Source organism: Lampetra planeri, chromosome 5 (genome assembly GCF_965212315.1).
Source record: "Lampetra planeri chromosome 5, kcLamPlan1.2.h2, whole genome shotgun sequence".
NCBI classification, from domain to species: domain Eukaryota; kingdom Metazoa; phylum Chordata; class Hyperoartia; order Petromyzontiformes; family Petromyzontidae; genus Lampetra; species Lampetra planeri.
In genome coordinates this window covers 11598665-11625674 of record NC_136111.1, presented here as the reverse complement: position 1 = coordinate 11625674, position 27010 = coordinate 11598665, and the positions used below count along the sequence as shown (strand labels likewise).

The following is a 27010-nucleotide window of genomic DNA, read 5'->3' as shown; positions in this document are numbered from 1 at the left end:
CGAGGGCTGGGCTGGCAGAGAGTGACCTTCCGAAAACATTCCCAGATAAGAACTCACGGAAGTTGATTTAATCCACGATGTATGCAGATAACAGATGCTGCCATGCTGTATTAGTTCGCACACTGGGCTTACGATCCACAGGGCGCCAGTTACATCTCCCAGCGCGGCAGCTGAAACAATTGGAACACTACAACCCACAGGCAGTAATATTCGGCAGGTTTGCGTGTTTTGTTTGGTAAAGTGTGCGTTACTCCCACTTCTTCCAACATGGAAGAAAAAAATGCAATGGACAAATGCTGTTATCCGTTAACCTTTTTGATGTTGTTTTGATGTTGTTGCTTACGATCCACAGGGCGCCAGTTACATCTCCCAGCGCGGCAGCTGAAACAATTGGAACACTCTTACAATGCCACCGCACCTTTGTCCACTCAGAAATATAATAAAAGGGTACAACCCACAGGCAGTAATATTCGGCAGGTTTGCGTGTTTTGTTTGGTAAAGTGTGCGTTACTCCCACTTCTTCCAACATGGAAGAGTCGGACTAAAGTCACCTCTCTTGAGGGGGCGCCATAGAGCTCCCTCTAGTGGCCTGAGCAAGAGATTTCACTTACCAGAGATCAGAGGTGTGGACTCGAGTCATGTGACTTGGACTCGAGTCAGACTCGAGTCATGAATTTGATGACTTGCGACTCGACTTGGACTTGCATAACAATGACTTTGTCCCACCTATGAGATGTGGACTCGAGTCATGTGACTTGGACTCGAGTCAGACTCGAGTCATGAATTTGATGACTTGCGACTCGACTTGGACTTGCATAACAATGACTTTGTCCCACCTATGAGATGTGGACTCGAGTCATGTGACTTGGACTCGAGTCAGACTCGAGTCATGAATTTGATGACTTGCGACTCGACTTGGACTTGCATAACAATGACTTTGTCCCACCTATGAGATGTGGACTCGAGTCATGTGACTTGGACTCGAGTCAGACTCGAGTCATGAATTTGATGACTTGCGACTCGACTTGGACTTGCATAACAATGACTTTGTCCCACCTCTGCCAGAGATACACCTACCGATAGAGTCACCGACATCTGCTATTTCTGCCACTGCAGATGCTGCTGTGGTTGCTGTTGCAGGTACTGCTGCTTGACGATGTTGATAACGAACGCGCCATGGTGACAAGACAGCCAGGTTGTACTCGATGTATGTACGAATCACGCACACAAATATCATGTTTTACCAAAAACAATGGATTGTTTTGAAGTCCTAATTTACGCTAAGCAGGAAGGGAAACACTAATTGTACAACTATGGTACGTGCATACAGGGCTATATTATTTTGTTCGAAAAAGAGTAAAGGCAGAAAACAAGAAGCCAAAGTCGCACAGCACGCGATAGCAGTACGCAGTCTTGTGTCGGCGCACGTGTGTGGAAGTGTAATCATGTAGCACCACCAAGTGATATTTAAAAATATTACAAGCCTGTTGTGAAAAAAATGGAGAACAGTGATTCAGGCTCTGTTGCTGCACGATAAAGTAACACACTTATTATTTGTAGAATTATTCACCTGAACCGGTGATTCATTTCAGCCGGAACGCTGTTCTGGGAACTTATTTTCATCTTGTACGCCACATCCATCTTCACCTTATTTTGTCATCACTGTCTACTTTGTGTTCCTATAAGCCTGTCCATAGGATTATAGAAATATAGGTTACAATAATAGAGCATTCTCATGGATAGCCATACATTGTACTCTATGCCGATTGGTAATGCCTGCTTTGAGCCAGGCTAGCAGCGTTCTGGAAAAAATCTCGTGATAAATTAAGCCCTGGTCTGGACCAAAATAATAAATAAGCTAAAATATAACAAAAAGCATTATGCAATCAGCTAATATATTGCATTTGGTATACAAAGCATAGTTTTGCATGATTACAATTCTACCCATACCTCCAATATAAATCTGCCCCAATGCGTATGTGAAATATTTCCTTTTTTGTCACATGCTCTAATTGGCTTTAAGGTGTAATGAAGAAGTTTTTTTCTTGAATACTATGCATTGTCACTTATTTATATTCATTGTCACAATAATACTAAGAGGATTTGATTAAAAATAAAAATTGTACACGTGAATATGGAATATATATGGCATGTTTTGTTTTGTTTTAGAACTGTTATTCCATGTATCATCATCCATGTCCAATCCACTGCTGGATCACGGCCTCCCCAAGCTGTAGCCACCGCTCGCACTCCTACGACATCGTAGTCCACCGAGCACCCGCACAATAACCGATTTAAAACACTCCATCTCGTCGGTGGACGTCCTTGCAGATGCGTTTACTTGACACAACAGATATATATCATATCGTGATGATAACATTGCCAGTCATTTGGTATTATACTAAGAGTTTTTAGATAATTTACTGGATAGTGGGCAAGTTTCTTAAATCCCCCCCCCGCCCACGTATGTCCACAAGCAGCATAAATGGGCACTCCGCAGTTATTCAATCGGCACTTTCGACCTCTCTCTCGTTGAGCCCCTTCTGCCAACAGTGGCGTGAGAAATAAATTATTGAGTTCCACCTTTACCTTTCAATCTCTATTCTTTCACCAGTTACTAAAATATTCGACCAAAAAATAATCACGAATAAACTGCTTCCCAAAAAGTCGCAATTTCCTGCACAGTAAAACAGTCTGGTGTCTTTTGAGAGGATTACTGCACAGCAATTATGGATGTATTAAATGGTCTCTTCAATCACCTAAATAAAGGCCACTACTGCCGTGCCTTTGATACTGTTGACCATGATATTCTACTCACAAGATTTGGTCAACAAACATTTTTAGACAGTGTAATTAACTTGTTTAAGAGTTACCTTTCAGACCGTTCTTAAAAGATACATAGTGATAACATCTCGTCTGTATATATTAAAATAACTAACGGTGTTCCACAAGGTTCCATGCTGGGTCCAATTATGTTCTCCTTACATTTAAATAACTTTGGACGAAACTTAAATCACTCAAAATTAAATCGATTTGCTGATGACCATGCTAGTATCAGGTTAATTTCCAAACGAAGTCGAACATAATCTCCAACACGATTTCGACTCAGTTGTCATCAATAAAATTGCTCCTAAATCTGAAACAAAAACGAAGATCATGCTTTGCTTTCAAACAAAGAGCCAGTTTAATTCCCTTCACCTATTACGGATATCAGAAAAACGTCAATGAATAAATTGGGTGCTTAAAATACTTGGGTTTACTGATTGATTCAAAACTTACATTCCAACCCCACATTGAACACATCTCAAAGAAAATCTAATAAAAATAGGGGTTTTTTTATACAGAAACAACAAAAATGTTCCCATTCGATTGCACCTGAAAATTGTTAAAGTTATCATTCAACCACTTTTTGACTATTGTGACGCTGCTTACAGATAACGAATAAACCACTAAACAGACTAAACCTGCTTTATCATCCTGCTGTTCGATTTGCACTGGATGTGCCATACAGGACCCACAATTGTGACCTCGACTTAAAATCAAAACTCACATCACTTGATGCACGAACAAATCTGTTATTTGTAACTTTTAACTTTACCCGTGTGTCAATAGTTAAAATTTAATGTGCAATTTTATTGAAGGACTGTGTGTTGTCTTGGTGCGGTCTGGGATTGTTTTTGTTGTTGTTGTTGTTGTTTTGCTGCCTTGCCGAGGTTGCATTTACGTTGAAAGGTCTGCAGGATTTTATTTACTTATGCAATTTGCACTTGTAAGCAATATTCATTTATTTGCTTATTTGTTTCCAGACTTGCTTACCTTTTCTATATGTTGCACTCCTATCGGGTTTTTATTGTTTATTGTTGATTCTTGCTGACCTGCCCCTACTGGACATCTGTGAGAAAGAGCTTCATAGCTCATCGGATTCCTCCAATCTAAATCAATATTCTGATTCGTTGCACAATACATTTCACAGGTGAAGAACACCACAAATAGTCCATCACTGTGATTACGTTATTTTCATAAACTACACTATCCGTGGGGAATGCCATCCTGGGATTCTCCCAGCAAGGAATTGTCCGGGTTTCTTTTGCAGTACATTTGGCAACAATGACTCTTTACTTTGCCGTGTGCTCTGGAGAGGAGCCTTAAGATCATTGTATACGTTTCACTTAACTAAAATAGCACTGCCACAGACCTCGGTACGGCAACATGACCAAGTATGTGTGATTTTACCGAATTTTCATGGCACTCCTGCAGTCCACAGAAGCCCTGTGACCAATCTTTAAGCATCGCTATAGGAAATTAAGAAAAGTTTTACATGTGCAGGCTTTGGTTCATTGGCCTCCTCCCCGCACCCTGCTGCTCTGTCGAGACGATTTGGCCATACTTCACGGTGCTGGTCAGCGTGGGTCTGGGAAGTCAGGGAGAATAGAAGCTTTGCACAACAATAGATTTTGCTCCAAGATCAAGCATATTCTGGGTTATTTTGTCTTAGGATAAACAGCATGAATATGTTTAAAATGTAATACACCACAAATAGTCCATCAGTGTGATAACGTGTGAATACTCTCACCTATCCTTCTGCCAGTATAGACATGAGCAGGCAATTTCAGGGCTGAACCTTTAAACTTTACTTCTATATAAAACAATACCTTAAATATGGAGCGCATGTTTGAAGGCATGCATCGTGTACTTCAATCTTACCAACAAGTTGCAATTCTTTATTTCAGCCTGCTAAAAAAAGCTCTTTGCAACAACAACATGTATATTCTCGTGAATTCATGTGTGTAATGAAGGTATTTAATTTTGTATTGCACAATGTAAGGCTTTCTTTTTCTTTGTATTTCCCAGGATGAAGCGGCACAACTCAATTTCTTTTTATCAATTAAAACATCACCATTTATCAAATATTTTAATCCAATTTGGCACATGATGTGAAAAAAATATCGCGTGAAGAGAATATGTCATATTATACGAAGGCCATTTTGTAGCTGACTTGAGGCACACGTTAGAATAAGTGTATTTTCACTCAACATTTGTTTTTTATCGTGTAATATTTGTCAGCGGAGAGCATTTTTCGCACAGTTGGTGCAGCATTCTTAGTGGCAGAGGATGTGTGTCTGTTACCACCATGGAGACTGCAGACATTGGTGTGTAATTTGAAGTTTATACAAGCAAGACAAAATGTTAACAAAAATCGTGGGTTGTCAGTGTGCATGCAAAGTTTACTTCGATAGGAAAATATTATAAAGTCAACAGCAATGGGTGCAGATGGGGAAAGATTTTTTTTTCCTTGCATGAAAAGGTGTTCTATGATTAAAAATGAAATACAAGCACGAAAATAAAATTTGGTAAAATAAAATCTTTCACATTTTTTTTAAAGTAAATTTTCTAGGAATTAAGTCAACATACGTTTTTTCTCTCTCTCTCTCTCTTGGGTAAATTATATCAGAATTAAACCTGTGCTGCTAAATGTAAATATTTTAAGAAATTAGATCTGAAAGCAAAATTTTGTTAAAAAACATGGACTTTTTCACTTTGGCAATGTGTATTGCAAGAAAAGGCCAACAGTAGATGGCTTATACGGTTTAGTTATTGAAAATCAAACCTTTGAATTATTCAGAGGATTTAACACATCATTTGAATGTGCAAACATACACAAAAAATTTTAATATTGATCTTTTCAGAGGTTTTAACAATTCTTTATATCCATGAAAACTATTTTGAAAGTATGTAAACATGGTAATATATGTGGAAATGTACACAATCATAATAAAGGCTAGTTCATGAAAATACCAAACAAAGAATATGATGTGCCCGAAGCAAATATTTGTATTTATGCAAAAATATGCATTGGGCAGTATGAGTTATTTTTGGAACATGACATACGACTACAAGAGTTCCACCAATATATCAAATATCTAATATTAATACGCTATTCATAACACCAAAAGAAAAACACCACAGTACTAAGATTAACTATATTGAAAATAAAGTTATAGCATGGGCTTGCATATATTATACGGTACTTTTAATATCCTGTTCTCAAATATGCTGAGTGGTCACTCTCCATTATGTCTGCACAATATCGTAATAATATTATCATAATAATATCTGTAGGTGTAAGGATGAAAGTCACGAGTTGAGTATTTTGCTTGAGACATTCTAAGTTGCGAGCCTCTGTTTTTTGATGGAAGTCTGGTTTACTGTGACCACGCTGGGCAGACAGATGAGTAGTGAATGAAGAACCAATGTCGCCCCACTTCAAGTCATCTGTCAGTCCTTGTGAGGCAGTGCCCCCCATTTGCAGTTCTGCACTGACAGAAATAGATGCTGAATAATGAAAAATTATCGTTTGACTTAATTTCATATTCAAACAGCTGACCTCAATGTAAATTTGCAATTGTTTGAAAACAATATGGCATACAATACAAATAAAAACATGTTTCATACATATTTAAACACATTCAGAAAATAATTAAGCATAATTTATTTGCCAGAATATATTTTCAACAATGAAAAAATGGATTGCCTCTTCATTTTCTAGGAGCCATCCCTGGGAAACAGTAGCTGCTTAATCAGCTAAAACGTATCTCCCTTTCTTTGCCCATACGGGATCAGCTTTCACAATAATGTGCAGCAAGGATAATGACTCGGCAAGAACACTGGCACAAAACTCACATCCTGAAGACGGCTCGACCCCCCCCCCCCTCTTTTAGAAGCTTGATTCGTTATCTCGAGTATTCATGTCGCTCAGACGTGATCACTGGGACTCCACAGGTGTGCATTTCTGAGCTGAACAAAAGCTGTTTTGTGTTGGTCCGATGTGTCTCATTTTCTCAAAAAAACGCTGAAAATGGTGTATCCATCATAGGCATGGCCCCTAAGTCAGTTTAATTTAATATAAACTCGGCCATACGCTTCACAAACTTACGCTTATACATTCGTGTACTTTTTGTCACTTTAAAAAAACATAAAATGTGTAATTTGTAGAGAAAATAAAAAATTTCTTATGCTACAACTTAATGTAAAATTCCGCAGTGTGGTGTCTGCAACAATCTAAAACAAAATGAATGTGCAGCATCTGCATAAGCGATTATGAATGTGACCCAGAGCCCTGCTTTCATTGTAAATGTGCCCACAGTCGTTTTGACATGCGATGCCAAATTTTTCACAAAATCCATTTTGCTGTTATTATTATAGGAAGGCATTCAAGGGTAAGTAAAAACTGTTTAAAAGAAATAACGGTTTTTTTAAGAGACATTGCTACACAGCTTTACAAAAAAATCCCTTGTATTTACCCAGCCATATTAGTTCAAATTTAATAAAAGTAGCATCAGCTTATAAAAGTATTTTCTTTAAAAGTGATATTCATTCGCTATTTGAATCGTAAAATGCTTTGACTGCAGAAACAAATCAAAGTAAGATTAACATTACTATAGTAATTCTCCTTTCGTTATTTAACCATCTTCCATTGCCAAATGGAGTAGCGTATTTTGATTTTGTACCATTCCTCGTTGTAGAAATGTAGGCGATAGGGCGATGAACATTTTGTGGGGGAGATGGCTAAATTAAAGATTGCTGCAATGGTGTCCTCGTGAAACCCCCTGGCAATGACAGTGCTTTTGGACAACTTTCATGAAGCAGCACAGAGCCAAGTCAATCTAATTAAACGTCAGCATACCTTCACTGCAATCAGCAGCCTGCGCTTGTGGAATGACTTGGAAATAATTTGTGAGGTCACAGATCACACAGACACAGGAAATTAGATCGTACAAAGAATTCGTAGCACACTTTTAAAGAGTTTAATTTAATTCGTTAAAACATGCTACTTAATTTCCTATCGCCATAAAGAAGTTTTCTCTCGATATTTAAATGTGGCTTGAGATTTATTTTAAATCTTAGTTAAATATCACGAGCAAGAGCGAATGCCAATTAGGTCCATGTAATATATAGAGTTTAACAAAAATGTGTTTCGGTTCGTGAAAATAAAACATAATCATATTTAATATTAAAGGTGTTTATGATCAATGCTTGTCAATGGCATATATATAAACGTTTTAACTGTATGCATCCCTTCACTTGAAGACATCACATCACCGATTTAAGGCCCAAGACTGTAGCACATTTTCACAATTCTGGATACTGCCTGATGATGATTATGGCTGCAACTACGAGCGAAACTTTGTATCCAATTGTTACATGGTGTCGATTTTTTTCCAATACACCGGTGTGCTGAAGCAGTGACACATTGGCACGTATATTCACGTAAGAACTTTATACATTTGGCTGTATTAGGTGGAGGAGGGTGTACGACACAATTTACTCATGCAATTTGACCCAAAAATCAGTTATGATTCATGCAACCTCATCAACTAAGTACAACCCGTTGCAGGCTCGCACAGTTGCACAAACACGATGAGATCCCACTTTTGGTGTTTAACAAATCACAAAAGTAAGCTAAAACTTTGGTTTATGTTTATATGCTGTATTGTTTGTTTGTTTACTTATAAAATTGACAGGAAGTAACTGGGTCTTACCGATTTTTTTCAAGCTTCAAAAGCATCGCTAGGCCATTCTAAATACAGACCTGTGGTGGTAGACAGGATCACTGTCAAAACAATTATGGGGGTCTGTCAATAAAATAAATCCTTCCAATAGCAATTCAAACATGAACCAATCAGCAATAATTAAAGTGAAGGGGCAATGCTGCTATACACCCACTTCTGTTGGATTTGCCCAGCAAAACTTCTGCAACACCTGCTGTATGCACCGCCATCTACAGCTACATTGGCTTCTGGCGATTTCAAAAGCACTGGCAGCTTTATAAACAGTGCAAGACGACGTGCCCGCCACATCGTGACACATTTTTCGAGCTTTGAGGAGGCCGCTGCTTATGCCTCGGATGGTACAAAATCCCATGAAAAGCCACACCGGGATTTGGGAGTGGCTTTCAAGCGACCCAAAGTTACATAAAGAAGCATCTGTTCCGCAGAAGGCTACTACTGTTTTTGCTCATTCTCAGTCAACTCCTACTCGAAAGTCTGTGCAGAATTTTATATTGGAAATTATGAACTGTATTCTATGAAACTTGGGGAAACTGAACATGTAAAACATAAATAATTCCTTGTTTCATCATAAGCAGAAATGATAAATCCACTGCTGGGTGAATGCCTCTCCAAACCATCACAATCTCTCATGGGATCTACGTAGCACCTACACACGAGCTGATTACCTTGCTCCATCCTCTCAGCCGATGTCTTCTTGGACATGTTCCATTGCTTGGCTGCCACTACATCACTGTTCTTGACCATTGGCCATTTTTCTCTCCAGTGACTGGTCCTGCCCAGGTCCACTTTCTATTTATAAACAGTTTAAATGATGTCTTTAACGTGCATATATTCTCTCATCCATGTGTCCCTGTGTGTCTCTCAATGTAGTGATTACGTTACTTAGCATACTCTTTGGTTCTTTCGGTAAAGTCACGTAGGTATAAAATAAAATAAATCACGACGTTTCGATTGCAACACAAGCAATCATCATCAGGTGGGAAAACAACAGCGAGAAAAAAAATTATCATCAGGCTGCTAACCTGATGATGATTGCTCGTGTTGCAATCGAAACGTCGTGATTTATTTTATTCTATACCTACGTGACTTTACCGAAAGAACCAAAGAGTATGGATTCCTGCAGTCACGAAAGCTTCAAATCAAGACGTTACTTAGCATTTTTTGTAAGTTCAACTTCGCCATTGTGTAACTCTGCAAGCGGAACCATTCAGGAGATTACATGATGAATAACTAAATCAGCAAGATCCACGTGGATAGCTTACAATTAGTTTTAATTTTGAAAACCTACATCTTCTACATTTTTCTTCTGGGGTCACTAGAATTTGAGGTAAGACTGGTCCCCACCATGGGAATGTGTAATTGAACCATTCGATCAGGGCCGTTAACGGAGGTTTGAGCAGGGAAACACACTGACTGGATTTGAATCTTTCGGTAAAGTCACGTAGGTGAAAAAAAGGTAAAATAAAAAACAGAATAAAAATAACTAAATTAAATCACGACGTTTCGGAGGCAACACAAGCTTCCGTCATCAGGTGGGACAACCACAGCAAAAAACAGAATTACTGACGGAAGCTTGTGTTGCCTCCGAAACGTTGTGATTTAATTTAGTTATTTTTATTCTGTTTTTTCACCTACGTGACTTTACCGAAAGAACCAAAGAGTCCACTGACTGGACTTTTACTTTACGTTGTGCCTGTTACTACAAAAGGCACATCCCGCACATGGGAGTCTTGTGCGAGACAGCTACCGGCACACCTGTGTGTGTGTGACATCGTGTCGCGGCGTCCTCATGGGGGCTGCGAACTCCGAAAAAAGTGGAAAGTCGCCAAAACGAACCCCAGAAAGTCGCTAGATGTCGCTACACAGACCTTCTAAAGTAGTGAAAATGAGACAATTGATTATTATGCACGGGAAATTGAAACATAATCCTTAACACGTACCTGAAATCGTGTCACTGGACAATTTACCAAGTACAATACTGTATTCAACATAGTAGACTCATACAGAATCCACAGTCAATCTGCAGACTTAGGAGATAATGATGTATTTTCTCCTATTGAGTCTGCAGATTGTCGTCGTCACAGAACGTTGTTAATTTTGTTTCGTTGATCACTCTGACGGAACTTTATCCAAGGGAAACCAAATTAGTCGCTTTATCTTGCGACACAATTGCTAAGTTCGCAACAGTGGCACTCGTCGCGATTGTGGTGATGTAGATGAATTGTACAGCATAAACACTTCACATGAATCATCTCGACCCACACTGACACATCGTGGTGAAGTATGGTCAGGCGATCCGCATCGGATGGATTGATAAGCGTGCTGTGCGTGTGCACAGCGTGATGGGTTTCTGTCTGTGAAAATATCTACATCATCAAACATTTCATTTGGTGATGCTGCTGGGCGCTGCACAAGCCCAATTCACAAAGTCAACACATTCATCAGCAATACTGAATTAAAACATATCATGTACATATACGATGTACATATGTTTAATCAGAGACGTTTCGGGCAATGGCCCTACTTCATCTCACATGTGCAATGTTATTTTGTTTAATGTTTAGGGTAAATTTTCTGGTTTGATGCACATTTTAAAACGGATATTGAGAAATGTTTAAAACCATTCATCAACATCAGCATCATCATTGGAACCTCATTTGCCAGTAAACAATATGATAATTGGTTTTTTACCCTTCTATCTGGCAACAAAACTGACACCTTTTTTACAAGGAAAGCTGTCTCGGGTGTGGACCGATCAACTTCAAGGACAGTGCACATTATCAGAGTTATGTTTTTTGTTTGCATTATGACTGCAGGTATTGTGGTCTATGCAAACATTACTCCTTGTAAAATGTAAAAAAAGGTGTCAGTTTTGTTGCCAGATAGAAGGGTAAAAAAACAATTATAATCAGCATCATCGTCATCATGTATTGCTCGTGGGTTTAGTTATTTATAACTGAGTATGCGTTTTCAAGTTAGTACAGTCCTATGTATTACATTTGTATTCGCCAATAAGTTAAACGGCAAAACCAGTGTCCAGGATGAAGTGTTGACTCTTAAATTATCCCACAGCGACCTCCACCGGCCACAAAGAGGAATATGCACTTTTAAGTCTGAACCGTTCAGATACTGCATTATGAAAGTGCTATGTATAATTCACGTGCCAGATCCACACGCATCAACAAGGGTTGGGAATTGGCTGCTGCAGTCATGAAGTGATTATGGCGTTGAAGAAAATGTAAAACGATGTTGAATGTAGAACGCGTGATGCCAACGGTAACATCGCTTTGCTGGTTCAACACGTAGGCTTTCGCGACCAGTATTATTCACAATAAAGGTTTTTGGGTTAGATCGCGTTATTTATAAATGTATCGCAACCTTACACCACCCGACACGGCCAATCAGTAAAAAATGTGTCACGTTGACAAAAGACAAATAGTTCACGACTTTAGCCCACCGGTGTGTTGAAGAGTAAATCCACAACATTTACAATTTGAGTACGAGGTTTAGCTGGAAATTACATTCAGCATCTTCGGGCGATTTGCCAGCAACAAGCGAAACGTCCTCGTACTCAAATTGTAAATGTTGTGAATCCACTCTTCAACACACCGGTGGGCTAAAGTAGTGAACTATTTGTCTTTTGTCAACGTGACACATGTTTTACTGATTGGCCGTGTCGGGTGGTGGAGGGTTGCGACACATTTATAAATAACGCGATCTAACCCAACAGCATCTTTATTATGAATCTCTTTGCTGGACTGCCTTAAACGAATCGTGACACGGATTCCCGCACCACGTGGTCGTGCACGTGGCTGTTTGGACAGGGCTTTGTGAGCAGCCACCACCAGACCATCCCTTCTCTCGTGAAGTGTATGGCATGATATTTGTTTCTGTGTTTGATCCTTAACATTTGTTTAATTTTCACCGACATATTATATGTACATTTACGATTTATGTAAAATTATTGGCACAAGATGACACAATGGTTACACAATTAGCATATGCGCATGCTAAATTATTGAAAATATGTGAAAGAAGAATTATAAATAATATTACATAACGAAATATTATAGCAACAAATATCATGCCATAGAGGTATCATGCCCAAGCCCACTTTGTTTCACAGTTTTAATGATGTCATTCTCCTGTCAATGTTCTGAAATCCACGTGCTCCTCAAGCGCTCACGGGTGTACGCACAAATCATTATCGCCATATAAATAATTCCTAATTTTATCATCATTATCATTCCTGATTTGAAGCTTTCGTGACTGCAGGAATCCATACTCTTTGGTTCTTTCGGTAAAGTCACGTAGGCAGAAAAGAAAATAAATCACGACGTTTCGATCGCAACACAAGCGGTCGTATCCGTAATGGATGCATTTGCTTATAAATGCTGCCGTACCTGTCAACCCCTTATCAGTGTCTACCTTATTACAGACCAATTCAGACCTTATTGGTTACCCCGTGCCCTTATAAATCTCAACGTTCATCCTGCAAAGTCCCATCACAAGCGAGAAACACAAACAAATGGACAAATAAATTCCCGTATTGAAACAGCTGTACGCTGTATGGACCTGAAAACTCAATTTTCCTGTTCAAGAATACGGAGTAAACCGTATGGGTTGACAGGTAGGTGCTGCAGATGACAATGTGTGCTAGTCGTGCTCACAAGAACGTTCCAAGGGTGGCACTTGGCTGTGCTGCAAGTGGACATTTCGTTACCCCCTCGGTTACAAAGCAGTGCAAGAGCACACAGTGACCAGCAGAGGGACTCAGCATCACGCAAACCGCAACCTACAAATGTTATTTTGTTCCCTCAATGTATGCGAACAAGCCTGCAAATGCTTGAAGCATTCATCGATTTTTTTTTGTTTCAGAGTTAAAGAGAATCTAATATACCTTTTCTTGGTTCTTTCGGTAAAGTCACGTAGAATGGAAATAATAAAATAATACAAATAAAACAATAAAATAATTCTCACGACGTTTCGGCCACAACGCAAGCAGCCGTCCTCAGGTGAAGAAAAGGTCTGTAAGAAAGACAGCGTCAGAATGAACACCACCAGGCTTGGCAGCGTATATTTAAGCTGGGTTGGAGGGGGAAGAGCGCCTTGACAAAGGAATTTGCATATCAGCTTATATATACGCTGCCAAGCCTGGTGGTGTTCATTCTGACGCTGTCTTTCTGACAGACCTGTTCTTCACCTGAGGACGGCTGCTTGCGTTGTGGCCGAAACGTCGTGAGAATTATTTTATTATGTTTTATTTGTATTATTTTATTATTTCCATTCTACGTGACTTTACCGAAAGAACCAAGAAGATGAATCCCTGCAGTCACGAAAGCTTTAAATCGAAATCTAATATACCTTGCTGTGAGTTGGGTGAAAGTCATACCAAAACTAACCTTTGTCATTAACAGGATGTTGTAAAATATTTGCTGTGATTTAGTAGCATATTTGAGAGCGCCACGGTGGCGAGATGTTAACTTCGTCGCCTGATATACAAGAGGTTGTGGATTCGATCCCGATCCCGACCCTGATGCCTGTATATATGGAGTTTGCATGTTCTCCCCGTAGTCACGCGGATTTCTCTCCGGGTCCTCTGGTTTTCCCCTCCACATTTCGAATCAACGTGCGTTTAGAGTGTGTGTGGCTGCTATCCATTTAACACAAAAGCCCCTTCGTTGCGCTATCATTTGTGGCCCGGTCGCTTCTGAAAAAAAGCTGCATAGCTCAGTGGGCCTTACCTGGTTAAATAAAAATTGTTCATAGTTATAGTCTAATATGTTCTGATTACCGTTAAATAAAGGATATTACCCAAAATATCAGCCTATATATTGTATTGTTATAAGGCGGTGTTAATTTGCAAAGGTGGTGAGTTGTGTATTTATTTAAATCTGGTGTTTGTCATGCACCAATGCCAACGCGGTCTTTTCATCTTGTGAACGTCGCTGTTCACGGTGGAACGCACTCCGTGTCCAGCAGAGGGCACGACAGGTCTTGCTGAGTGTACAACCACGTACTTCATAGCTTCCCTAATAAAATCAATCCAATAACGCAGAGGTGGGGACTTTTGATGGTACTTACTGAGGGCCCAATAAGACTGTCCTTATTGGGCCCTCAATATTTATACTATAGTATATTTAGGCTAAAATTGCTTCACACTAGTTTTGGGACATAAATGTCTTTCTTACCAAAGATTATATAACAAAAAATACTTAATTTTTGGAATATATACAGGTGTTAAGATGCGATTATTCAAATAATTATTGTACAGCGTTGTCAGTATGAATGGCGCTTTATAAAACTGAAATTATTATTCAATAGAAACCTCTTACAAGGCATCAAGTCTGCACTAACCACACGTGGTAAAACACGCAAAAAAAATATGATTTGATAATAATGCATGCATTGTCCTTGAAAGGTATTCGCCTACACCAGAGGCACCCTCTTCTTATGCTCTGTCTCACCGGTGCGAGACCAAAAGGCGAAGTGTTAAAGGATGGCACAAACGCCAAAGAATGTACAGCATTGGTGGATACAATGCTGGACGAAAGGGTCCCATAGTCTTTCTTACCGATTAAAAAGTCATATATTAAGCAACTCAGCTTATCTCTAGCAGGTGATGTAGATATCGACTGATACTTAATATTACTGGGACTGCATTGACAGTGATGTATAATCACAGGCTAACATCATTGGTTAGTGCAGTTTACAAAATAATATAATTAAAACTACCACTCTCGACCCAACATGCTGCTGAAACCCTTATTCATGCCTTCATCACATCCCACCTGGAGAACTGGAAGTCTCTCCTTTATGGCCTCCTCAAATTCCTCATCACTAAAAGTCCAATTAATAAAAAGACACCTCATTAAACGTCAATATCCCTCCACTCGTTCCCAATCTAGACCCCATAAAACGTCAAGATTGCACTTCACCGTGCCTTCACGATCCTCCATGGAGTGACCTACCCCCTTCCCACCTCTGCCTTATCATCTCGCTTTACCACCTGCCCCCCCACGCCAGAAACAAAAACCTTCTTCTGTCGACACCTCCGCACGGCCCCATAGACATTTGCTCAGTGGGGGCATTTCCTTTACCTCTGCTGCCCCATTTGTCTAGAACTCCCTCCCCACAGATATCCGTGCCCTTGTTCAAGTCTCAGCTCAACGCATTCTTCCTTTGTCCCCCTGCACATGACAGACCGTCTCTTATTCTTGGTTCTTTCGGTAAAGTCACGTAGAAGGGAAATAATAAAATAATAAAAATAAACCAATTAAATTCTCACGACGTTTCGATTGCAACACAAGCAATCGTCATCAGGTGTGAAAACCACAGCAAAAAAATATGAATCCCTGCAGTCACGAAAGCTTTAAATCTAAAATTAGACCGTCTCTTCTCTAAAACATGACAAACACCCGGATATACAGTCTATTTAAACATGCTTTTTTATTGGAAGACAGCTTTTTTCGTCAATAAGTATAGAAACTCGATGCAATAATACAGGTGTTAAGAATAGACACCTATTACAAGGCATCAAATGTGCATTAAGCGCAAATAAACATACTAACAAAAATGCTTCGATGATGCATGCATTGTCCTTGACACTGATTGGTGTTTGAACATCTTAACACTTGTATTATTGCAAGAAAGGTTAAAGCCTTTTATTCGTTGTTAGCATATTAATACTGGCAAAAAAGTGCTCCATAGGCAGAATCTACAGTATGCCTACGTTTTTTTCCTGTGATGCATGTCCTACTGATGTGTGCAGCATCTTGAAAGTCAGTTACATTGGGTAGCGCTACACGTCCAAGCGACATTGTAATGGTATTGAAATTCACGCTTCAGGCAATAGCCAGTGGTGGAAATGGGCCGAAACGCCCCAGAACGACATGGTGGGAGTGAGAATTTGAAACCGACTGACTTTGTTCCGGAAGGAATCAAGGATTCACTTTTATTTTTAACCTCACAGATAGACCCACAGGCACGCACAGAGACCCACAGACACGCACATAGACCCTCAGACACGCTCAGAGACGCACACGCACGCACAGAGACCCACGCACGGAGCGAAGATCCTCCGCCCCCTCCTCCTCAGATCTCGCGAGTTCTCCCAGTGATTTCTTCCCACTCACAGCCCTGGCAATATGCCTTCTTCACGGTGGCAAGGGCAGTCAGACGACAGTGGCTCGCTCTCGTCACACAGGGGGTCGGGCAACCTGCGGCTCCGGAACCGCACGTGGCTCTTTAAGAGGACTGCTTCGTGACGTTCATCACGTGGCATTGCGGCTCTTGAAATCTTGATGGGTCTTTTTTTTTGACAGAATTCGAAAAAATATTCCTCTTACCGTTATTTTTCTTTCCGACCTCTCCTCTAGTCAGTGTAATTGAACCGTTTTACGTTGACATTGCATTTGCACATACGGTACGTTTTATAATATATTTAGAGTGTGCTTAATATTACACTTGCTTACACAGGAAAGCCTCGCTGAGTCTCAGGAACATTTTTCAGGAAGGTCCTTCCGAGTTTTCGTATTAAGGCAGCGATGTTGCGATACGTAATCCCAGTTGATTAATTAATTTGCGGGAAATGTTTTAGCATTGGATCGTTTTGCCAATATTAGTTACAGGGTGGCAGGGGGGGGGGGGGGCTAGCTATGGCAGGAACCCGAAAAGCCCGGAGGAAACCCGTGCAGACCAGGGGGAGAACACACAAACTCCACACAGGAAGGAGTCCAAGTCAAGTATCCAGAACCGGCCCTAGACCTTTGGGGGCCCTAAGCAAAATTTGGTTGGAAGCCCCTTTGATGTATGATTTTTTTCACCCACTAGCTAGCAGTGACTCTAGGGGGCCCTCTGCTGGCCACGGGGCCCTTTGCAATTGCAAGGGTCGCTTAGTGGCTGGGCCGGCTCTGCAAGTATCGAACCCAGACCCTGTTAACTGCGTGGTGCAAGTATTACCACTGCCCCGCCTTGCCGCCGTTCTTCGTATTCTCCACCGAATAACATCGAATATACCCAACACTGTACGTGAAGAGGTGAAGTGGTGGAACTGGTTAAAACCCCCGGTTCAATGAACTTTGATAACTGAATCGGTCATTGGCTTCCCTTCACAAACTTGCGCTGAGCAGCAAGGTGAAGTATGGTCAAACAACTCCCACGACCGAAAGCCATGCAGATTACTTAATCAAGCAGTGGATTGACAAACTGGCTGTCAATTATCATTGTTCATTCATGCATGTTTTCTGTTTACAGAGATGGCCAATAATCTGTATTTAATATGTAATACTCTGCAAGTCCTTTTCTCTCAAGATGATCCATAGGAAAAAAACCTTATTTGTAAATATATTCTCTTTACAAAGTATTGTTAATAACAATAGTGGGGAATAAATACAGACTGTCTGCCTGTCCAGTGACATCCAAGTTCATACCAGGCACTCAGTCATCTCTGCACAACGTGTAAGCATTCCACACACACAGAATAAGAACAGGATATTAAATGGTAACTATGTAGAGTTAATATGATGGATCTATCCATTGTGTTTTATTTGAGGAGCTCCATTCGTACAGGAGTGAGATCGGAGATATGCTGGAAATTGGCTATGCGTGATGCACATTTAGATGGAATTCCTCGAGCTCATTGTCTCTGTTTGTGATCTTGACCTTGGCCTTTGGGGATGTGGCCTCAGTTGAAGGGCTCGGCCCGGCCTCGACCTTAAACACCCCCAGCCTCGACCGCGCCCTTGTGGCTTTCAACCTTGATAACAGCTTCGGCCTTCTGGCCAACGAACTTGTGTTTAAGACTGGCTCATGGTTACAGCCTTTCCGCAGTACAATTGTGGCATGATTATCTTTTGCCTCTCAAAATCTGAAAAATGAAAAGCAACATCAACACGAATACTGTAATTTCTGTCACGGAATATTAACGTTTTAATATTTGATTGCAGATAAATATTTTAGACATTACAAAGTAGGGTGAGTAGTGTGGCAGTGGTTAGCGGCACTGCTCAATGCATCCGGCATCCTAAGTTAAATTCCAAATCACAGCGAACATCAGTGAGAAATTCTAGCTGAACCATTCCTGGGTCCCCCACGCATTCAGCAACCCTCACTGACCAGCATGGTGAAGTAAGGTCAAACAACGACCACCACAACACATACAGTATGAGGAGGCCTTCATCTAGCAGTAGATTTATCAAGGATGGCTCATGTGTGACGAAGTTCACGTACCCATGAAAATGCTCTCATATGATGGAGGAAATATTGATTCTACCTATCCGATCTGGGTTTGAAAGCGGTACTAGTGGCAATTATTTCAATACATGTTTAGCCCTTTTGTCAATCAACCGCTGGATGAGGGTCCCGTGGGGGTTATCGTGTGGGTTGTAGAGGTAATTTGACTATGCTTCACCCCGCTGATCAGTGCGCATTGATGAAGATCGGGAACATAGACGTGCGAGCATAGAGGTACAGTACAACAACGCATTTTGCTACACTGCTCACCCTGTAGCCTCATAAGCCAATGGCAAACCTGTTTGTGCATGGTGCGCACCCATCCAAGCACTACACAGGTTCAATACCTCCTTAGCTTCTCAGGCATGCCCACACTGCGCGTATTCCGGGTGATTGGGTTATATGCACGGCTTCGCTACTTGCAAGCAAATCAGCCCCGTGGGCTGCACAAAAAAGTGTTGCGATGCATTTACCGTTGAATAAATCGCATATGTTTTAACAGTCTGCGTAAAGGGGAAAATGTTAAGAAATTTATACCACAATTCTGACTTCTACTCTGGCTTGATTAACTTGAAAAGTTTGGGCCATCCACATTAGACCAAGAGAGAAAAATAAACACCGCTGGCCTAGCTTTTGTAAATATGATCTTTTACAACGATTCATCATTCTTGATTGGAAGTCAATATCACTGCCTCTGGATTGCGAGTCAGTGACTTTAGCTTCTATAACGGAGTAGTTGGATGAAATTTATTTTTTAAAAGTTAAATTACAATTCCTGCAATGAAAAATCATATGCCGTACTTCATAATGACACTGCGCATATGTTTTAGCAATTATTTGAATGCCATGAGGAATTGCTGTGGGTATTTGTTATAAATCAGTTTTAAAGGTAGTCTATATTTTAATGTACTGCACTCAGAATTCAAAAATACTTTGAGTCACTAGCACCCACCATTTTAAATAAAACAAATTCTCGTAAAATAAGTTTTTAACAAGGCACAATGCTGCAGATGTTCCCAAAGTATGGAGTTCTACCTCAGATCCATGTAAACTTTAACAACATCTGTAATAAATACGTTCTAAAAGAAATCGGACCCAATTAAAACCCACGTTCTGAAAACGCATACAACTAAAAAAAGAAGCAATCATTCACACGCCACAAACCACAAGCCTATGCCGCCTGGGATCTCTCTCCCTCTCGCGCTCTCTCACTCTCGCCACTACTGGCACTCGGGCCAAATTTCCTGGCATAAAGAGACGTGCGATTCCAACAACTTCCCGATTGTTCAGCAGCCCTTGCCGGCTGACGCTCCTGCCAGCGATGGGCACACTGCGCTATACCCACGCGGACAACGCCACTCAGTGCTTCTGCACCAGCTGCTTGCGAGACACCCAATCCTCACATCTCCTCCACACAATGCTTTCCATTGTCCCTTTTTCACACGGTCGACAATTACACGTCCCGACGTCTTCGGTGCCCTTTTTCATAGGTTTGCGTTTAGTTGAGAGTTAAAAAAAAATGTTTAAGTAAACACGCACACACACAATCTAACAACTGTCAGTGTGTAATCTTTGCTATTGTGCGTTAAGGTGTAACCATTTAAGTTGCTAGAAGAAACATAATAAACAAATTAATCCTTGGTCAAAGTTATTACAATTTGATTCGCCACCTGACTAACTCGTAGATGTCAGCAGATGGAAGAAAAAAAAGATGTTTCGACTTTTTCATTTTCATTACAAAGTTAAATGGCCTTCCTCCTTTGTAAGCAGGTGGTCGAACGATGAAAAATAATGTCATCTTTGTGCTGCTGACAATAGTGACAGCAGGATTGTTGGATTTTGCAATGCGTTCACATCTGTTAAAACACAATCCTACATGAATATTTCTTCATTCACAAAAAACCATTGTGTCTCTTAAAATATAAAAAATACATTCACATATTTTGTATCAACAATGTTTATATTGGAGTTGCCGTAGCAGTGGCATTTTATTAAATTGAAAAATATGAAACGTGAGTAATCCCTTTTATAAGAACACAAAAGTCAATAAATGTATTCAATATATCGTAAACTCCTGCTTCTCCCAAGTCATGTAGTTATATTACATACCACCTGTTATTAGTTAAAGGTGTTGCACTGCAATTTTTGAGCTCAGGAGGGCTGCTAGAGGAATATCTAGAACCCCTATAGAGGGTATTTTGGCCTACTCTTTCATGCTGGTCTGATATCTTGAAATAAGTTTAAGTATCCATACTTTACCCCACCACACATGACCTGCCGATCAACTAATTGTGGTGTACCCGATGACACTGTTTGGCGGGATTTAAGAAAATTGCCCCATTGTTTCAATTGCGGTGCTTAGAATTGAACCAGACTGCTACCCATTACACACATCTCCATCTGCATTTCCAGAAGTTCGTCAACATTGTTTATTATTTTCACACGTACATTATTAATTCTAGCTCTAATAAGATGACAATGGCTTTCTCTCACAACAGTTGTAAAAGAGTCTGAAATGTTCAATTACAGCAAGCGACACGCTTTAATAAATGCCGACGATATAAATAAACAAGTTTAGATATTGAATATTTTACCATCTGCAATGTAATTCAATGGTAAGCACGCTTAAAACTCGGGCAATGCAGGCGCCTATTAAAATTGGCATTCAGAAATGTAGCGTGACTGCCAACACATCTCAATATTTTGCACCATAATATACATTAAAATGAAGTGCCACATGGACCATCTTTCTGCGGAATAGCAATCACACAGAGCAGCTTTCTTTAAATGGCAAACTAAGCTGGAAATGACATTTTCACTTGGAGGTCTGTCACGTGAAATCACAAAATACTTGTCACATTTAAATATTCGCCAAAGTGAGACATACTAACACTAAATATGTTAAAATAATAGAGCCCAGGTCTTTTACAACTAAATAATAAACACAAAATATCAAAATGATTCGTCTAGGAGTTAATTTTCATCATTTACAGAAAAGCACAAACTTAGATAGAAAATATTGACACATTTTGCAAAATAAATATCCTGCTAACTTGCAATGCTACTTAACACGTGCTTGATCTTAGCCCAACTGGACTTCTTCATTTTAATAAACGTCAACTGTGACATGAATGACCATGATTTATAGCTTATGTTCTCACGTATCAGTTTTAGTTTAGTAAATTCCACATTCCAGTGGAAGAGACAATTTTTTGCAAAGGACAACCACTGTGATAACAAGATACAGAATAATAATACAAATGTAGCCCATTGTAAATACACTTTTAGATAAAGATTAAGAAATGAGGGGAGTTGTTTATAGTGTGTCAGTTATGGGGGTTCCTTGACCACACCTCACCACACGAGTCAGTGTGGTTTGGGTGAAGGGGGTTCAGATATCACTCCCCACTGATATCACCCTGGCAGGAATTGAGCTCTGGTCACCAGGTTCATAGCATAGTCCACTAACCACTGCATCACCATTCCAGCCCACATATGCAAATATCTTTTTTTTATTACATTTCAAAAGTAGTTTTCTTATTACCAGTTGTTTCTTTTATTGATGCATAACAAAAAAAAGTATAAACGTATTTAAAATATTGGCCCTATATGCATAGGCACCGAGCTGCAGGCCAGTAAGTTGTAAGGATTCCCTGTGGCTTTACCAGGATACGGCTTAATAGGCTGCCTTGTCCTAAGGGAGGCATGCGCCTGTAATTTAGCTTAGCCAGAAATTGGCCTTGCTCAAACATCACACCTCAGTTTGCTGCCTTAAAATAGGCAATCAATAAAACACATATTTGAGCCATCATAATCAATTACATTTAATGAATATTTTTTCCACACATGTTTTAAAATAAATTAATAATATCCCAAATAACATGGACTGTTTGGTTTTCAAGATGTATTTTTTTCTCAAGCTTAGGGGCCGTCCATAAATTACTTCACGCACCTAGGTGGGGGGGGGGGGTCAGACATTTGTGACGATGTGTGAGGAGGGGGGGGGTGGGGTTGAGAAATGTGACGTCACATCAACATGCGCAACTTTAAATAAATATAGACAACACGTTCTACTTAATTAAATAGACTTTTTGATAAATGTTTTCTCCTACAACATCAGAGTGCAACGGCACATTAAATACGTACTACAATGACAATGATAGTTTAAAGCGATTTGAAGCATGTTTTATTTTGGGGGGGGCAGAGCTTTGTGACGTAATATTTGAGGGGGGGTCTGACTTTTTGTGACGCCGTGTGACGAGGGGGGGGGGGTCAAAAATCGTCAAAAATCGCGTGACGTCATTTATGGACGGCCCCTTACCACCATAAAACAAGGAATTGCGTGTATGCGTGTTTTTTCTGGTCACTTGCAAAATTATACAAACTCCAATAAGCTGCTGTGTATATAGCTCTGCTTGCTGATGTGTACTTTCAGGCTGCGAGGTGGCCAAAAAATGGCAGCGCTGAGTCCCCTGCTCACATGTCCAGGTTTTCTTCGGGTACTTGGTTCTTCCCCCCATGCCAAACGCTCACGAATTAAATTGTGCATCACTAATACTGAGTTGTGGGACTCAGTGAAGATTTCCAATGTAGAATAATCGGCATTACCTTATTACGTATGAAGTTGAGTAACCGTTCTACAGTATACAGGCTACTTTGCTGCTGGATCACGGCACAGTATTTACCATCCCTCACATGTGTGACAAAAGCACTCGCCAATATAATTCCATACTCTTTGGTTCTTTCGGGAAAGTCACGTAGGTAGAAGAAAAAATAATAGATCACGACGTTTCGATCGCAACACAAGCGACCGTCATCGGGTGTGAAACAAACACAGCAGCAGGACTGCTGACGTAGGAGAAGGAGCTGCTGCAACGAGAGTTTATATGGGATTTTGGTGGGCCCAACCCAAGGGTAAGTCATTCAGTGCTCAAGTCCGTTGCAACAGGAAATAAAATGAAGCAAACGGCACACGTTGAAAACGCGCGTTTGAATTGATCACTAAAATGTAAGCATGTGCAAAATATTGCCGTTTAATGAAAAAAATATGATATTTGCAACATTTATGTTCGTGTTATTGCATCATCATTTACAGCCCAAATTATTGAGCACACCACACGTTTTGTATCATCAGCATTTATTTTACACACTATTCCAATGTAGTACTTAAACCATGAACAAACTGCAATTCCCTAAACGGCCATTAGGCTGAACAGATTCTAACACTTTCTGTAAATGATCAGAAACTCAGAAACAAAAGTGTGTGCAGGCTGGAATTGAACAAGTAATGATACATTGCAACATATATGCAGTCTCATGATCTCACGACATGCTAGGCTATGCTCTAAATATTACTGTTATCCATTAAGCTGGCGATAAAATATCACATACGCATGCATTAACATACGAGCAGCGGTTACATTAGCTCCTCAATCTGCCAAATGTGAGTTGCCTCCATTCCTCATTATCCACACACACGATAAGAGCGCATATACACTTACGCGGCCCGGCTTGTGGGGCACGAGCCGACTCACTGGCAATTCGTGCCAGGAAAACTTACAGACATCGGCATGCGCACACAATTTGACACACCAGCACACACCAAAGCCACGCACCCTACACAAGGCTAGAGGTTAACCTGCTTTGTACAGAAGCTGACCCCTTCGGGAGGCCCCATCTCAGATTGCAGGCCAGCCTAATCCGTGCCCTCCAACCCGTGTCAAACATAGAGAGCTTCCAGCAGGGCTGCCCGTTTTGATGTGCATACCCAGCCACTGCACACAACACATACCTTGTGCTCGGGATGCAAGCAGCCCGCTGCGAGAATAGGTAGTAGGGCTGTTTCCTAGCGGTCTTGCATTATGCTCTGTGATACAACCTTTGTACCTCTGATAATAATACCCCACCGTATTAGTGATGCATCATTACAAAATAAATTAGTCTGGTATACAAAAGTGATGATTATAGTTTGAAATGGAAGACGGATAATGAGTTTACATTTGAACTAGTTCTCCATATTTTAAGGCATTTCGGGCTTTTTTTAATCAAGGTATAAAAGGACACAATGAAGGTCTCCAGTGTGGTGACGGTTGTTCGAGTTGTTTGACCATACTTCACCAACAGTGTAAGTTTGCTGAAAAATGGGGGGGGGGGGGGGTTAGGACCAGTTGAGATATCACTTGCCACTAACACTAACCATAGTCGGGAATTGAACTCATGGCCAATGTGATCACCGCTGCGGAACCGCTCCATTCTGACCAATCAACTTTCATCATCATCAGGCTTGGTCAATGCACTGCTGGATGAAGACCTCCCCAAGCCGCCACCTTGGCTGGGAATCTAATTCAGGTGGCCAGGTTTACAGCGCAGTGCACGAACAAATGCACCCCCCCCCCTTCCCCTTTAAATCATTACGGTATGCAATTTTACAATTAGGTAGAATGATAACATACCATCTACATTTTTTTCATTTTGTGTAAAATGTATTAAGCCATGCCACACATTACATTTCAAAACTTTATTTTACTCGGAATATAGTATTTGGCAGATCCACTGCATTAAAACAATTATTGTAACATTTGTAATTATTGTTATTTGTCAATGTGTGAAGGAGATATTGAAATGCAGAAAATATTCGAAATGTATTTATCGGGTATAAATAGTTTATTACAGTGAATGAATACTGTACAGTATATAGAAACACATAACACATACACATCACATATAAAGTATAAAGGCATTTGTATTAATCGTTAATGGTGACCAAAGGGTAGACCTTATCATCAATCCGACATTAAGGGACACAAATGCACGGATACTCTGAGCACTGACATTGAAGGCATCTGACCGTTAAAATCAGATTTCAGAGAATATTGTCTATCAATGATGTCTTGCGGTTTGTATTTGTATTTATGGATGTTGCCCTTCCCCGGAGGTGCAGGGAAGGACAACAAACTAAACACACACGAAAAGCTGAAAGCTCTATCAATTTGCATTATCTGCCCAATGTTCTAATGCTTCTTATTCTTTAACTCTCTGCACAAGGACAGAAGCATGGCTCAAGCTCCCTTGCTCTTTACCCTGCAACACCGCTCTCCGCACGAGAGTTCTTGAGTCATAACTGCAGAGGAATCGTTGAGGTGGTGTCCTTCCTCTTCCCTTCACCAATGGTGACACCATCACCTGATGCAGTTTCATGTTATACCCAGATCTGTGATCTATTACAATTGTAATTGTGCAATGCATAATTAATCGGAACCACAATGTTATTGTATTTTTTCCTAAATGCTGTTCTAATTGAAATTATTGTAAAGCAATATAATCTGCGCTCCTTCAACGGACGGATAGCTTTTGGCATTCAGATCCTGAACATATTTCCATCCCCAAGAATAGAACAGGATTTAAATTATATTGATTATAAGAGGTACAGTGTTCACTTGTGCCCTCCTTAACCCCAATTCCCCATGAACTCAGCACATTCACACATTAGCGCACACATACACACATGTGCACACATGTAGTCATGCATACGTACACACCACTGTGCAGGTATGGACGTTGAACTTCTTTCATGTGAATGAGACGTGCAGGAAATCAAGGCCCATATGAAGAATTTTTTTTTTGTAAATCAGCACATACCCTGGACTCCACTTTCCAATAAACAGAGGTCCCCAATGCACATCTGCAAAGACTTGTCTCCAGTTACATAATTGTTATCACCTACATAGAAAAAGGTGAGAAAATCAGATGGTAACCCATCAACTACAGTGTTTAATAGTATGTAAACTCGTGTTTCTATTGTGCACAGATTATCACCTCTTGGTTATAACGTCCACAATATGGCCATAGTTATTCAATTATAAATAATGTGAAGCATTTATGAGTGATGCAACATTTGGTAATTTAAAACCCCAATTAACATATTTTAATAATCAGACCTGAAATATTATACTTGGAACAATCACTTTTTTATATCTAAGAAAACCAATTTCACGTTAGCATACTGATAAATACGTTATTTTAATCAAACAAAAGTCACTTGTGATTTCAGGACCTAGAGTACAAAGCAGCGAGGGGAATTTTACAGATGCTCATTATTTTTTGGGGCAATAAAAAGTGGAGACCCGCGACAAATTTCACTAAGACCTCCACACTAATGAAATCCACTCTCTGGTTCACCTCCCCCCCCCCCCATGGATTAACTAACC

The 27010-nt window shown here is 40.3% G+C and overlaps 2 long non-coding RNA genes across 2 annotated transcripts in view; one reads left to right on the top strand and one right to left on the bottom strand.

The window, feature by feature from the left end:
- LOC144718868 (uncharacterized) overlaps window positions 1-27010 on the bottom strand; it is a 120241-nt gene that overhangs the window by 86277 nt on the left and 6954 nt on the right. The window lies entirely within an intron of this gene.
- On the top strand, window positions 1117-5365 carry LOC144718866 (uncharacterized). Its single transcript, XR_013585482.1, has 2 exons — window positions 1117-1207; window positions 4852-5365. It is a non-coding gene; the product is annotated as an uncharacterized LOC144718866 (long non-coding RNA).